This window comes from Ischnura elegans, chromosome 8, assembly GCF_921293095.1.
Source record: "Ischnura elegans chromosome 8, ioIscEleg1.1, whole genome shotgun sequence".
Classification (NCBI taxonomy): domain Eukaryota; kingdom Metazoa; phylum Arthropoda; class Insecta; order Odonata; family Coenagrionidae; genus Ischnura; species Ischnura elegans.
In genome coordinates this window covers 22,401,849-22,415,885 of record NC_060253.1, presented here as the reverse complement: position 1 = coordinate 22,415,885, position 14,037 = coordinate 22,401,849, and the positions used below count along the sequence as shown (strand labels likewise).

General features: G+C 42.0%; 1 protein-coding gene across 1 annotated transcript in view; it reads right to left on the bottom strand.

Moving 5' to 3' along the window:
• LOC124163453 (actin-5C-like) overlaps window positions 1-12,629 on the bottom strand; it is a 32,948-nt gene extending 20,319 nt beyond the window's left edge. The window contains exon 1 of the mRNA XM_046540372.1: window positions 12,497-12,629. The gene's annotated coding sequence lies outside the window, so the exon portion shown is untranslated. The remainder of the gene's footprint in view (window positions 1-12,496) is intronic.
• Window positions 12,630-14,037: the final 1,408 nt, after the last annotated feature.

Below are 14,037 nucleotides of genomic sequence, written 5' to 3'. Positions count from 1 at the left end.
ATTGACCTTTGACTATTGACGTTACAACACTGTGCATCATCGAAATATAATTTTTAATATTGTAACTTATTATCCAGAAATAAAGTAAAGATTTTTCTTTAAATTGAACGATAAAGGAACAATAAATGCGGCTATTATAGAAATATGATACTTACATTCAGGCTATCGAACCTGCATATCGATGGCTATGTTCTAACAACACGTACGTAGCTCAAAAATTGCAACTTTTCAGGAGAGCAAAAAAACGATTAATTTTTTCTAATTTTACGCTAAAATTAAAAACTAAAAATTCATAATAATGAAAAATAAGCATACATTTGCCAACAAAGAGTTGTTTTTTGCTTGAATTTTATTTTTGTTAATGTTATTATAGTTTGTGTAAGATACCTGTGTACCAAATTTTGAGATACGTGTTGTTCGAATTTATCTATCGATATGTATGAATATTAAGACTGGAGACATAGGTTACTTTCAAGTCTATTTTTCCTCGGATTCGTAGATAAAATGAATATTCTCTTTTAATAATAGCTCAAACTCATATTTATATTAGGCTGTAACGCTAAAAAAAATTAGTTTCACCGTGGCCAAGGTTGAGTAATGAAATAAAAAATCGTTATGGCCTGCAGGGACGTTTTTCTCCGAAGTAGTTAAGCCGTGTCTCAATTAAATCCTTCGCGGTGCAAAGCCTTTGGCCAGAGACCGTTCACTCATTTCCGTAAGCACCAAAAGCCTGTGCAAAGATCCATATCGTTAGTCCGAGCATCTAGCCTTTTGCCTATGTACGTAGTAACCAGTAGAGATGGATTGCTCAATGCTAGATCTCGGTGGACACTCTTGATTCTGTACCACATGCGAGGTTTATACAACCAATACACATTATTAAATCAATGGATTGATGGACAGCGAAGTAATGTTACGATACGTCACAGTAAAAAATGTTACTATAAAAACGTTTAAGATACTACGTTAACTCTAGATTAGAACTATTAGAATAATATATTGATACCAAAATAAAGATAAATGACGATTTTATTCGAGGAATGTAAATCTATCCTACGCTTCGATGTAAACATCTCACCTGCTGGTACCACGTTGTCTTCAAAACCTTTTGATAATCCGAGTAATTCTCCAGAAAACGGTGTAGACCTTTAAACCAAGTAGGTTAATATACTAAATAATTAACTCTATCGTGTCCGTCCAATCACATTGGTAATGATATTCGTACCTAAAGCATTCTAGCCTTTGAGATATTTTTTCAAGAATGCTCATTGCTACTTCAATTACATGCTGCTTAATATTGAAGAAACTTGCTACTTTCTAAGCACCCTTGAAGTGTAGCTCACTTTAAATTAAAGTCTATTCACTTAGATTCAGTTTCTAAAGACAAGCAGATAGGGGCGCAAAAAAATAAATAGATAGAGAAGGTATAGAAGATAAAAAGAGACGTATAAGTTCCTCAATGGCCATCCACAGAAACTTAGCTTCTCAGTGCTGACAGTGTCTAGCACCTCATTGACGGTGTAACTTCTAATTCGTTTACGACGTCCTATTTGTGTGGTGGTGTGTGACCTCATTAGCGATTCAGCACACTTGTTGATTCTGATGGGTTTGAACCGGGGACCCTTCGCGGGGAGCTCTCTGCTCATTGGAAGACCACGCTCCCCCAGAGCGTAATGGAGATGTTAAGATTTGAAGCAGAGCTAAAATTTTAAGGTCATGTGTTTTGTTTAATTCCTTTAGGTCCCGATTGTTTAGCGACGCGGAAATAGCGGAAAATCAACGTGGTTATACGGGAGTCAATTACGGAGATTCGCCAGCCGCGAGCTTGTTAACGATTTTCTTTTAATTATTTTCTGACCCTTGAGGACGTCATTAGGCTACTGGTCTCAAGCGAATTATCCATCCTTAAACACAAATTAAACGAAATTAGAAAATATCCAATTAGTGAGAAACAGGTTTCTCCAGACCCCGCCTGCGCACAACAAATTTTAGGTTCGAAGTCGCCGCTATAATTCCTCCTTTTCGTTGAAATTTTCCATATTTCGATAAGAAACTGCCGCAGATGAGCAAAAATTTCTTTTCGCGAGAAAATTTTTAACACTTCGCATGACATTTAGGATATCACGGTCATAATTGAACGATTAACCGGAGCATCGATGACAAGAGGCACTAAGAATAAAATGTGTTTTATGATTTTTACGTTTGAAATATAGATGAAAGAAGATTCTCGTCAAAAACTAATACGGGCGTACAGACAGCGTTTCGCAGATGTTAAGCGAATTAGGCTGGGAGCCGCTGGAGACTCGGAGGCTGCGCGCTAGGCTTAGAGTTCTTGAGCAATTGAGATTGGACATCTTTAAGAGCGACACAGAGAACATAATATTAGAGCCACACTATATAAATTAAGAGAGATGTTTTGCCGAACGGACAGATATGGGAATTCATTTTTCCCCGAACCATAAAGGACTTTAATAAATGCTAGTCCCTATTCGTAGAACACTTCATTTTTTATGCGTAGACGGCTGGTGTCATAACACCCCATGCCACACGCCTTTTAGGCGGCTTGCGGGGTATTATGTAGATGTAGATGAGTCGATGAGTCTACTATTTACCACGATCAAATATATGTAAGGCCGTGTGATCGAAAATCAACCATAGCCTTGATGGTAGGAAGTGTAAATCTGGTTTTAATAGTCGAAAATAAAATAGTTGACTGCTATAGCAATCAAAGAGGTTGTTCAATCATAAAACTCGCAATTCATCTATAGAATTCGGTTGACAGAAATAAGTGGAATTTTACGATGAAAATAATATAGGCCCAGTGCAGCTATTCACTCGTAAGCTTAGATTACGAAAACGCTAGTTATCTGCCCACTCTTCATGCGTTGGTGACGTTCATTCGCTCGTTCAGAGAAGAGTATCCAAATAGGGTGGTTTCCTATTATTTTTTATTGCCCAAATCGAAAGATTATTACTCCTGGAGTACGCATTTCATGCTTTTAGATTTTTAAACGACGATATCTATTTTCCGCGATTAAATGAAAAGTGAAAATTTTCAAACGCACGAAAACGCACGGCTAAGTATGAATTCTGGGAAAAGCCCGTGTGACGTCATTCTGGTTCCCGCTGTCGCCGTGTTAGGTGACCTTGGTGCGAGTATGTGTGTACCGCTACGATGCAGGCTGCTAGCAGGTAGCTGAGAAGTGGGAACCCGCTGGGCATGAGTTTGTGACATCACTTTTTTTGTGACTCATGACTTCGTTAAGGGTTAAGGTCTGCATATTTCGATGCGAATAGTTCGAGAGGTTGGCATTGTATCGGAAAACGCATAAAATACAAGTCCTATTTATTGTTCAAACTTTATACTTATCGGTTTTTGAATAAAACTAGTGAACGGGCCAAGCAGAGTTATAACGCCCAACTTGTACGTGTGGACATTGGCTGCGAAGAGAATAGGGATCAATTGAGGCCATGGTAAATGTCAACACGATGTATAAGGTGTGAGAATCGATAGCTATGGGTACATCGGAAGCGTAAAATGCTTATTATAAGACGTAGGCATATAATATAGCTATACTTTCCTTTGATTTTTCTATTTGTTTTTTATGAGGGATGAATGGTGGGCCAGAATTCCTTTAAATTTTCTCACAATAATAATTGGATGAAAATATTCTTCTTACGCCTCTACCAATTCTTTTGTTTTTCTACCCCAGCATCACGGAACGTCTTGGCACTCCAGAGACAATTTTGTGTGGATGACATTTGCGAGATATCGTTTCTATGCAACTATCATGTCAGCAAAGCTAAAATTGTGAAGCCAGCTTAGCTGTGTGAATCTCCATGGTAACGGAAATGAATCGCATTTCTGTTTGGGTCCTTGATTGGTCGATAGCTCTGCTAGGCCTTAATAAGGACAAGAACGAAACGGGGACCGCACCAAAGGGCGAAGAGCACACTAGCTAGGATGGTAGCGAAGATGCAGTGTTTCCAGCATTTTTGTACTAAAGAACTATATCCTGGCGAAATCCTTCCTTTGCTAGAATCCTCGGGCGTTTGTATGATGAAGGATCTAAAGCTAGATAGGACCCTGCTGGCCACCTCAATAGGCTTATCACAGCGAGAGTGTTTTGACGAAAAACCGTTATAAAAAAAAGAAAAGGAAAGATTATGCGGAATGGTGACTGCTTGTATTGGTGATATATGTGTGTCTAATGAGTCCCGCCTAGTTTTTATCAAAGTCTTTTATTGTTCAGGGGAAAACGGAATCCCAATAATTACCCGTTCGGCTAAAATATCTCTATTGTTTTATCGCTGCTACCGTACCTATAAACAAAGTGAGGCCCTTAGGCGATGTTCCTTTTTTCACTCTGAAAATCTGTTTTAATAGTTTCTGTAATCTAAGAATAGCACCTCCGAGTATCTCTTAGCTTCCAGCCAAGGCCGTAGCCAGGGGGGGGGGGTCAAGGGGGATTGTTCCCCCCCCCCCCCCCCGAAATGAAAAAAATAAACAGATGTTTTATGCTCGCTTGGTGCTCACACGACGATCTTATATTGCGGCGCAGGGATATCTAGTAGTCCAATGTGACTCAAGTCAATAACTATCTAAGCGAATTTGTAGGTGCAGTGTGTGTAGTTGTAGCGCAGCGTGTGAAATAATAGTGCTGTGAATTAGTAGAGAGGTGAGTGACTTATGAACCTCCGAGGGACCGCAGAATTGACATCGACATCAAGGATTTAATTCCTTTGTTCGCTGCAAAGAAAGCTAGAAGGCTAAATTCAATTTTATAATAATTTTTTTATGTTTTCCTTTAAGGCTTTATAATAAATATGTATATTTAACCGTATACGCTATTTTATTTATCCTATAAAAATAATTTTATGCTTGTCTACTATTCCATAACCCCCCCGAAAATATTTTCTGGCTACGGCCTTGCTCCGGCCGAAGTCGTGTCAAAACTAAGTAACGGACACCCACCGCTCGTAGTACCTTAGGACAAATCGCGCAGCTTTCCTACGTATTTTATTAAGCTCAAGGATTAAGTCTTTCACCGCTCTACCCCATATGCTCAAGGTGCTGCCTGAAGAACGCGAGTAGCACCTCTCTTTTATTTTTTGATACTCATGAACGTCCTTGACGAAACCTAGGTGTGCTTAGGTTCTATTCTATGCGCCCTGAAATGTTCAAGGTGATAGAGCAAGTCGTGAACACTACAATAGAATGTTGCCTCTTGATATGTTGTTACCCAACGCGCTGCGGTCCGCGTCGAAGGCACGCGTTCTGATGCTGTCCGAGTGAGCCCATTGACTCACCCCAACGAGCCAGTTTACAATGGCAATTATTGTTTTCGCATTTGCTAGGTGTGGTTTGTGTGCAAAAGGAAACTTATTTCCTACTAATTTGAAATCTAAATGCCATTAAATTTTACATGAATTGTAGTAGCATTAATAAATCGCAATTAGTTACATATTTCTTGTAGGCATTTGATTAATTATTATTAGGTTATTTTTTAAATGGTTTTAATGAAGTCGTTACTTGCCTCGCTGATAGCCAGAGCGATCCGAATTTTTACCGATAATTAAAGGAGAAAACCAAAATCCAAAAAACTACAAATGTTAGTTTCCAAACTTTAATGCAAAACCCAACCGTGGTTTCGGCATTCTATGACAATTTCAAGGTCCTTGGAAATCCTTGGTCCTTATAGTGTGGAAATTAACATTTGTAGTTTTTATCATAGATATATCGCACTTCCACCGAGTTAAGCTGGAAACGATTTTACACGTGAGAAAACAAAACTTTATATTTATGATGGTGTGATGTATCTAAGTCACAATTTTCGTACCTTATCCCTCAATATTGAAAATAATTAATTGAAAATCGCTCCTCCTCTAATATGGTAGTTCCCTCGCTTTCCCCTTTCGCGAGCGCCGTTCAAAATTAGGCCGTACTCGTGCCTTCCGACCGCTTTGCCCATCCCAGAGCGAGAGAGAGAGAGAGAGTCCTTGCGTGGAAACGAGATTATGGCCGAATTTGCGCTCATTCGGGGTGCACTTGTTTGGGTTTGCAAAGGCCCGACGCCCGCCCCCCTTCCACCAATGCCACTATGACACGCAGCGATAGAAAGGGACGCATCGCTCACGCTAGACCAGTCGTTTTTCGTGACGCATTCCCCGTCTAAAACTACCCCAAATATCGGAGACACTACGGAGTAGAAGTAAGAGGAGTGGCGGATACTTATGGGGGGCACGCGTCCACCCCCCTTGCGGGGCCGCCCGCATCGCCTAACATGGCAGAACGACAATTGTAACTTTTTTATACCATAAGGTGGCATTGTCTTATATATTTATCTAGCGATTTGATCGTTGGATTATTCTTCTTATAGGATAATCCTCTAAAATCGCTGGCACATTAATGGCTTTGCCTGGTTTCGCTATTTAGTTGGGACCTTTTCGCTCCTAAAGCGTCAAGGTGTTTTTCCCCGTCCCGTCCCTTCCTTCCCTATCCTACCCCAGAGGCGTCGACGGGCTCCTATCGCGGCGGCGCCTCTTTCCTTTCTCCTTCCTCTCCAGACCCTCCCCGGGTGATCGGGCGTATAAGTCCCTGACTTGGTTCCCGGCCCCGGTGTGTTGTATCCCTGAAGGGCTCCCCTTGAGCCCTCATTCTCTCTGTCTTGTACATATATCTACGATAAATCGTATGATTTTTCTTCCGCGAGAGATAATCATTCTTTTCTGTAGAAAATATTAAATTATGGTTTCTTTAGTAGTGGGCCCTTGTCGCTTCTATAGCGGCGAGGGTATTCCCTATCCCTCCCTTCCAAACCTATCCCTTCCCCTGAAGGCGTCGTCGGGCTCTCATCGCGGCGATGCCTCCAATCCTATTCCTTCATCTGTTCTTCCCCTCTTGAGATGGCACCGGCGTTTAAGTCTCTGACTTGGTTCCCGGCCCTCAAGATTGTATCCCATGCAGGCCCGCCCTGGGTTCCCAAATCCACTGGCATCAGCTACCAGCGAAAGGTAATCCAACAAAATGATCTTTGGATTTTTCTCCTCATAGAAAAAAACTACCAATTTCGTTGGTAAATTAAGTCATGGTTTCGCTAGTAGTTGGCCCCGTTGTCCCCATGGCAACACGGGTTTCCTCCTATCCCCTACTTTCCATCCCTATCCTCTCCCTGGAGGCGTCGCGTCGGCGGGCTCCTGTCGCGGCGGCGCATAGTGGTCCCAAATCGAAAACTAAAGCGTCTGTTTTGGTTCCCGGCCCTCAAGAGTGTACCCCATGCGGGCCCGCCCTGGGTTCCCGGATCCACAGTCTTGCATGTGTGTATAGTCAGTTTAAATAAAACTTTGCAGGTGATTCGATTATTTTTCATAAAAAAATTAAGGTAGCTCAAGATATCTTCTGCGCATCCCCCCCTTGAGTTTTTTTCTGTAACCGTTACTGGACATATTAAAACTAGCCAAGGGGCACTTATCCTCTTTCACTCTAGTATTAAAAGTTGTAGACTGAGATATAAGAATCTCAGACATGAAATTTTCTCAAAATCGGAATGTATAAACTCAGATTTCTTTTTCTCTCTCTCTCTTCAATTATCATGTATTTATCTTGTTATTGCAACCAGGATACAATAATAATAAAAATGCATTGTAGCTTACGTCTGATTATGATGATTACACATCGAAACCCGGTTCGTTTTATGTAAAAAAAGTTGTCCTTTATTTTTAAGTTTACTATCCAAGAAATCTAATGATGGAATACCAAACAATTAAGAATGAGTTTGTGAATTTTGTATTTACTTCTTCCGTCATGGCCCCTAAGTTTAAATTGTTTTCGAAAATTCGTGCTGATTATGGAAACAAACGCGCATGGAGACCAAGACATAATCACTGTGGCCGTTTTGATAAAAACAAGCGATGAGTCGGCACCACGCAAACGACATTTACTGCTTATTGAATGAAATTTTTTGATTTTCCGATGCGTGAAAACCGATGTTTTGTCACTATTATAGACGACCCGCATACCACACAAGCACCACCGAGGAAAATTTCTCGCTTCGTGCCTAGGCTGTAGTCTGTATAACGTAGGGTGGCACGGGCCCGCCTGAGTCGGTCCGCGAGCACCAGGGGGAGGAAAGGTCCGACCATAAAAACTCTATAGGACCAACTCAGGTAGATGGCGGGCCACCCTACGGTATACAGACTATAAATACAGGAGGCACCTGTCCGTTCCACCGAAACTTGATTTTTGTTGCCACTTAGACCGCATTTTAATCGGTTTTTCAAAAATATCCACAGGGTGGAGGGTATGGCGAGAGCGATGCATTTGTAAGCGCAGGAATATTGTTTAACGAATCGCGGAATAGGCCGTGGAATATTCCGGTCGATCGTTCACATGCCGACGGTATCAACTCTCACCAGGAAAAATGGATGAATTTGTAGGCATGGAAACGGTATCGTGCGATATTATTTCAGGATTTCATGCATTGATCGAGGACGCAGCCAAACACTTGACACGGCATATGGCTGGAACTGAGAGCGTAGTTAAAACAATATGGGCCTAAATTAGATGCCATGTAGTTTCTTGAGAGAACCTATGAAAAACAGTTTTCGTCAAAATATAATACTAACGTATTGACAACAACTGTGCAAATTTTCAACTTCCATAGCTATTACCTTTTTTTGTTGAGGCTTCGGCCGGCTCTTTTCGACTTCAGCCTAATGTGCCATGCCGCGAAAGAATCCCGCCGACGCCTCTATGAATAGGGTTATGTGTGGAGAAGAAGGGGTGAAGAATCCCGCGTTGTCATTTGGGGGACGCAGGCTATCGCTATCAACAAAAAGCACGTCCCTAGAGAAAAGGTAGGTCATCATACGATTATAGAACGATCCATAGATTTTTTTATAGCTGACCCTACTGCCTATATCCCCTCCCACATTTCTTTTTGTTCCTTGTGACATGACGCAATCCCGGCGTTTTATTTTATTTGTCTATATGATAGATTCTTTCCTATGTTTCTGTGCTTCCTCCTTTTTCTCCCTCCATTCTTTCTCTGATCCTCCCCCACCCCTCATACGTGTTTTAGAGTTTTGAAATAGAAATAAGTAGACAGAACGATACCTTGGTTTATCTTTTCTCCATGGTCAGAAAGCCTGTGCAGACGTGCGTGCTGACATTAAAAATTCGATGTACAACAAAGCCTAAGAAGTGCGAGCCGCGCCTACCTTACTTTTTTACTCCTATATTGTCCAACCTCCTCCTGAGGTAAGGGGAGAGAAGTCTCGGGTCTACGAGACTGGCTCGCTTCAAGGTCTTCGTTCCACTGACCGTTGGAGAGAAATGTCTTGGCCATCTCTTCTATAGAGTGGCCTACCCTGTCCCTAGGATTATTTAAGTTTTATGGTAATAGCTCGCGTCGCTTAAGTTTTACGAAATTCTTCCTTTCCTCTTCTTTCCTCGCGTATCTTTACTTCAAATAGGTAAGGTATGGTATTTGGAAGTTGACAGCAGCAGAGAAGTCAGGAGTATTCGAAATGTGGTGCTCACCGAAGAATGATGATGATAAAATGGATCGACCGAGTAATGAGAAGTGCTGAGAAGAGTGGGAGGAAGGATAAGTCTTTAAAAACCGTAAGGAATGGGGACGACTTAGTTTGCCATGTTATGAAGCATGGTGGCTTGATGAAAACAGTCATGGAAGAACAGGTAGGAGGGAAGAAGGGCAAGGGACAGTGGCATAGCAAGGGGGGTCTGGATCCCCCCGAAATATGAAAACACGATCACTTTCCTTCATAAAAGAAAACAAAATATTGCAACACATGAATTTTAAAAATATTTCTTTAACAAATGAAGGTTTTTCGTGTATGAAAAGTGTTAAAATTAGTTTAAAAACCATTACCTAGTACCCTGTTTTTAAAAAATTTTCCCCCCTGGCTTTGGACCCGCCCGAACGAAATTCCTGGCTACGCCACTGGCAAGGGACGGCCCCGAATGAGTTACATATGACAGGTTATAAAGGATGTAAAAGAGAAGAAATACGTCGCTATAAAAAGGTTAGCGGATAGGAGGGAGGAATGGAGAGCAGCGTCGAACCAATCAAAGGATTGTTGACTAATGATGATGACGGTGTTTGGAGGATGCAACCGAAAGTTAAGGTCATTTGCGCCATGAGGGATGGGTATAGAATGTAGGGTGGAGAGAAGCCCGGCGTCGGCATTAGTATGAACTTAACGGAAGATTGTAAGGGGTATACGGCTTAGCGTCCCATCCGACTGAAGACGCGCTGTACTAGAAGTGCCCTCCACGAAGTACTCAAGCAAGAATCGGAGAGTCTGTGAAAAATCTCGGCCACCTGCGGGATTTGAAACCGGACCTACTGGGTTGGAAGCCGGCACTCTAGCCGCCAGACCAACTTTTCCCTCATGATCGGGAACGTGAATCAGTGATCATAACACTCTCCAAAGGTAGGAATACCCGATGTGAACTTTCTTGTTTTGCACTCGAAAGCAAATCAAACCAGATCTCCAAAGAGACGAATCCTATCGTTTCAAATAATTCAAACAAATTTGTAAAGTTGACAAAGCCCTATTTTAAGATTGATTTTGCTTCAAGAGTATCTTTGTCAAAATGCTGGACATTCGTGATGGATTAATCAAAACTTTCTAATATCCACGAAAATTTTATGTTTATCTAAGCCTGCAACACGTATTACACCACACTGTGGAATAGTCATAAGGCCGGTTTACACGATACATTAACAGGTACGAGTTAATGTACGTTTTCGTGAATGATTTTTGTGGACCGGAACGGAAAATGTACGAATGCATAAACCAAATTAGAACAGGTTCTATTTTCTGTGCATTCATTCGCACAAGTTGGGTGGTTACACGGTGCATTTTGGCGTTCATTCTCGCGTTCATACATTCAGACGTTAACCCGTACGTGTTAATGCACCGTGAAAACAGTCCCATAGCCATGACTATGTGCGAATTTAAACTAAAATAAAATTTCTACCAATTTCTCTCTAAGTTTTTATCATCATCCCATGGCATATTACTATGCCATATTTTGGTGATAAGAATTGTGCTAGTTTGAGAATAAATAATATTTTTGTGGAAATTGCAATGTTTTGGTTATTCCATCATGAAGTAGAGGACGTCACTTCTGCTCAGCCGGGCGTATTTAGTCTTTATCGACACATATAACTATTTCCAAACTCAATCACTCATCTTGAAATTCTCAGACTGTATACGATAGATTCTTACGAAGAAAGACCTGTATCGGTGTACGCATAGCTATTAGACCCGAAAAAATACTGAGGTAAACTTTTAAAATTAGATTTAAAGGCAAATGTTGGCGAAGGTCTACTTTAAAAGTAAGTTTCAAACAGCTGTAGTAATTCTTCACTCTATTTAAAATAAATATAAGTGGAATTAAAGGTTTAATAATTATTTTTCGGGTTAATGTCACGTAGATTCATTTTGGTGGGCGACTGTTACGGGAGAACTCCAGTTCTCGAAACTTTCGTCCACCAGAATGAGTCGAAGCGGCATTAACCCGAAAACAATTATCAATTTAATCACCACGGGAGCCTCCATACGAACAAAATAGAGTTGAAAATAACTACAGCTGTTAGGGGACGGATGAGTAACAAACAAAACATATTTAACTATTCACGCAGCCGCCAAACCCACTATTTTGAACCATTTATCTTAAAAAATGTCTGAGGAAGGGCCCCCACACTTTTTGCTTACCTTAGCGAGTTTTCTTTACCCTACAGACCCGTAATATTAGCTGCGCCTAAAACCCCCCTATCCTTAATTCCTAGCTGCGACCTTGAAGCGAAGGATGAAATACAGCGGATGGTTTACCGACTCGTAAACAAACCACGTTTAACTGAACATGAGAAAATCATGGGTTTCCATTAGCACATGAGCACATAAATCACAAGAACTGAAAGACTAACCATGCGATTTGCTAATCGTTATCACGAATGCAACACGAATTGGAAATTGAATACTTTTAAGCTCAAAAGGGCTTATAAGTTGGGATCATGGCATCTTCGGAATGAGAACTTCCTCATCTTTGAATTTTCCACTGAGTATAGTTTAGTATCTTATTACAATGAATTTCCACGAAGTGAACGCGTCAACAATCGATCTCTCTACTGTGTAAACTGTGAAAATGTCATGATCACAGCGTCCGTTTTGAGTAAGTTATTCGTCACGAAAAATTATGACGGATCGAGCTGGATGAATTCGTCCCATCGAGTCCAGCCGGGAAAAATCGGTCGACAAGTGGATCCCTTTTGAAAAACACTTCACAAACGCCTTCCTCCAACTTTTTTTTGTTTGAAGTCCTGACGCACAGTTCTATACACGTTTTTTTCCCAGCTCGCGTCGCCCTGGACACTATCCGCTTAAAGTGTTGGTTAGAGTGGACGGGTCGGAGAAACTACATGGGAAAAAAACTGTCTCCACTCAGGGTGGGAGGAGCACCAACCTTTCGATGAGCGAAGAAGATGGGTGTTGCGGCCAAGTCCGCTGTTGTGCTGGTGGGCGTAAAATCCTTGTGTTTTGTAACACTTGTGTTGAGGGATTGTGGGAGTAGTTGCTCCTTCGGTTGCACTGTTCGGAATGAGGTCTGCTCGCTCGCGACTCTTGCCTATAGACGTGGGAGGAAGGGGGAGGGGAGGCAGCGGAGGGGGTGGGGGAGGAGGATCAACCCCTCCAATTCACTCTCTCACCCCTTTCGCGAGTTGATTGAATGCCGCGCGAGCCGTTCATGGATGAACGATTCACCTTCACGAACGGATCGTTTCCATGAAACATTCGCTAGATGATTAGTGTGATAGCTAGAGTGTTGGCCTCCCACCCCGTGGGCTCCGGTTCAAATCCCGGCGGTGAGAGAGAATTTTCAGAGACTGCCTGGTCCCTGTTTGAATGATGTTTGTAGAACATGTCTAGAACAACACTTCGTCCGTCGGATGGGACGTTGAGCCGTGGTCCCCTTTCGTTAAGAGCAGGCTAATCCAGACGCCAGGTTTCTCTCCACACTTCCCTCATTGCGGAAATGACCTCAGCTGTCGGTCACCACTAGTGCTCGTGAACCTCTTTATATTTTTCTCTTCTCTTTATATTTTTTTTCTAACGGCTGGTTTCCAAACACCCCCTGCCACACGCCTATTGAGATGGATTGCAGGATAGTATGAAGATGCGGAATCCTACTGCGTTTCAAGTTGAACTGCTACAAATACGCTAATAAATGAATTAAAGACCTCAATCAAAAAGTGCAGTGCTTAGCTGTCGCTACCAACGCATTATAGTGTTGAGGTTCTGCTGTGGCAGCCCTATTCAACACGTATTAATCATCCGGATACCGATCACTTAGCAGTAGCACTACCGCCTGAAAGCGACCGTAGTTTTCAATTGAGGCGTCCGAGAGCAAAATTTATTTATTTATTATGATCAACTTCCCTGTAAACAGCACATAACGGCCGTTTACTACTAGGGTTTCCAACGTTAACGAAATACAACACATATATTCATGCCCTGGATAGGGACCACCTACCCAGGCGGGATTCGAACCCACGACTTACGGTATGGCAGGCGAGGAGTTTAACCCACCGCCACCGAGGCCGACTATATGTCTTCTTGCCTCTCTTCTTGTCGACTTATTCAATCTTAAACTTTTAAACTAAAACTCTCAAAGCACTGCAGGAACAAGTGACTTTGTACGCAGTGCTTTAAACACGGGTGCAAAGTTAAATACACCAAAGGATGAAGTTCGCCATCTTCGCAATGTTCGGTTAAGCCCATCCCGAAGTTCGCTCTGAGAAAATGGCATGATGGTGTAACTGGTAGCACGCCTGACCGGCAATCGGGAGATTCGGGTTCCAATCCCGGCTAAGTCAAATATTTTTCATGGCGAACTTCATCCTTTGGTGTATTAAACTCTCAACTTAAAAACTCATCTTGTCGACTTATTCAACCAAATATTTTACACTTGGTGGACGGTGGGTGTCACACTACCCAGGAGGACGG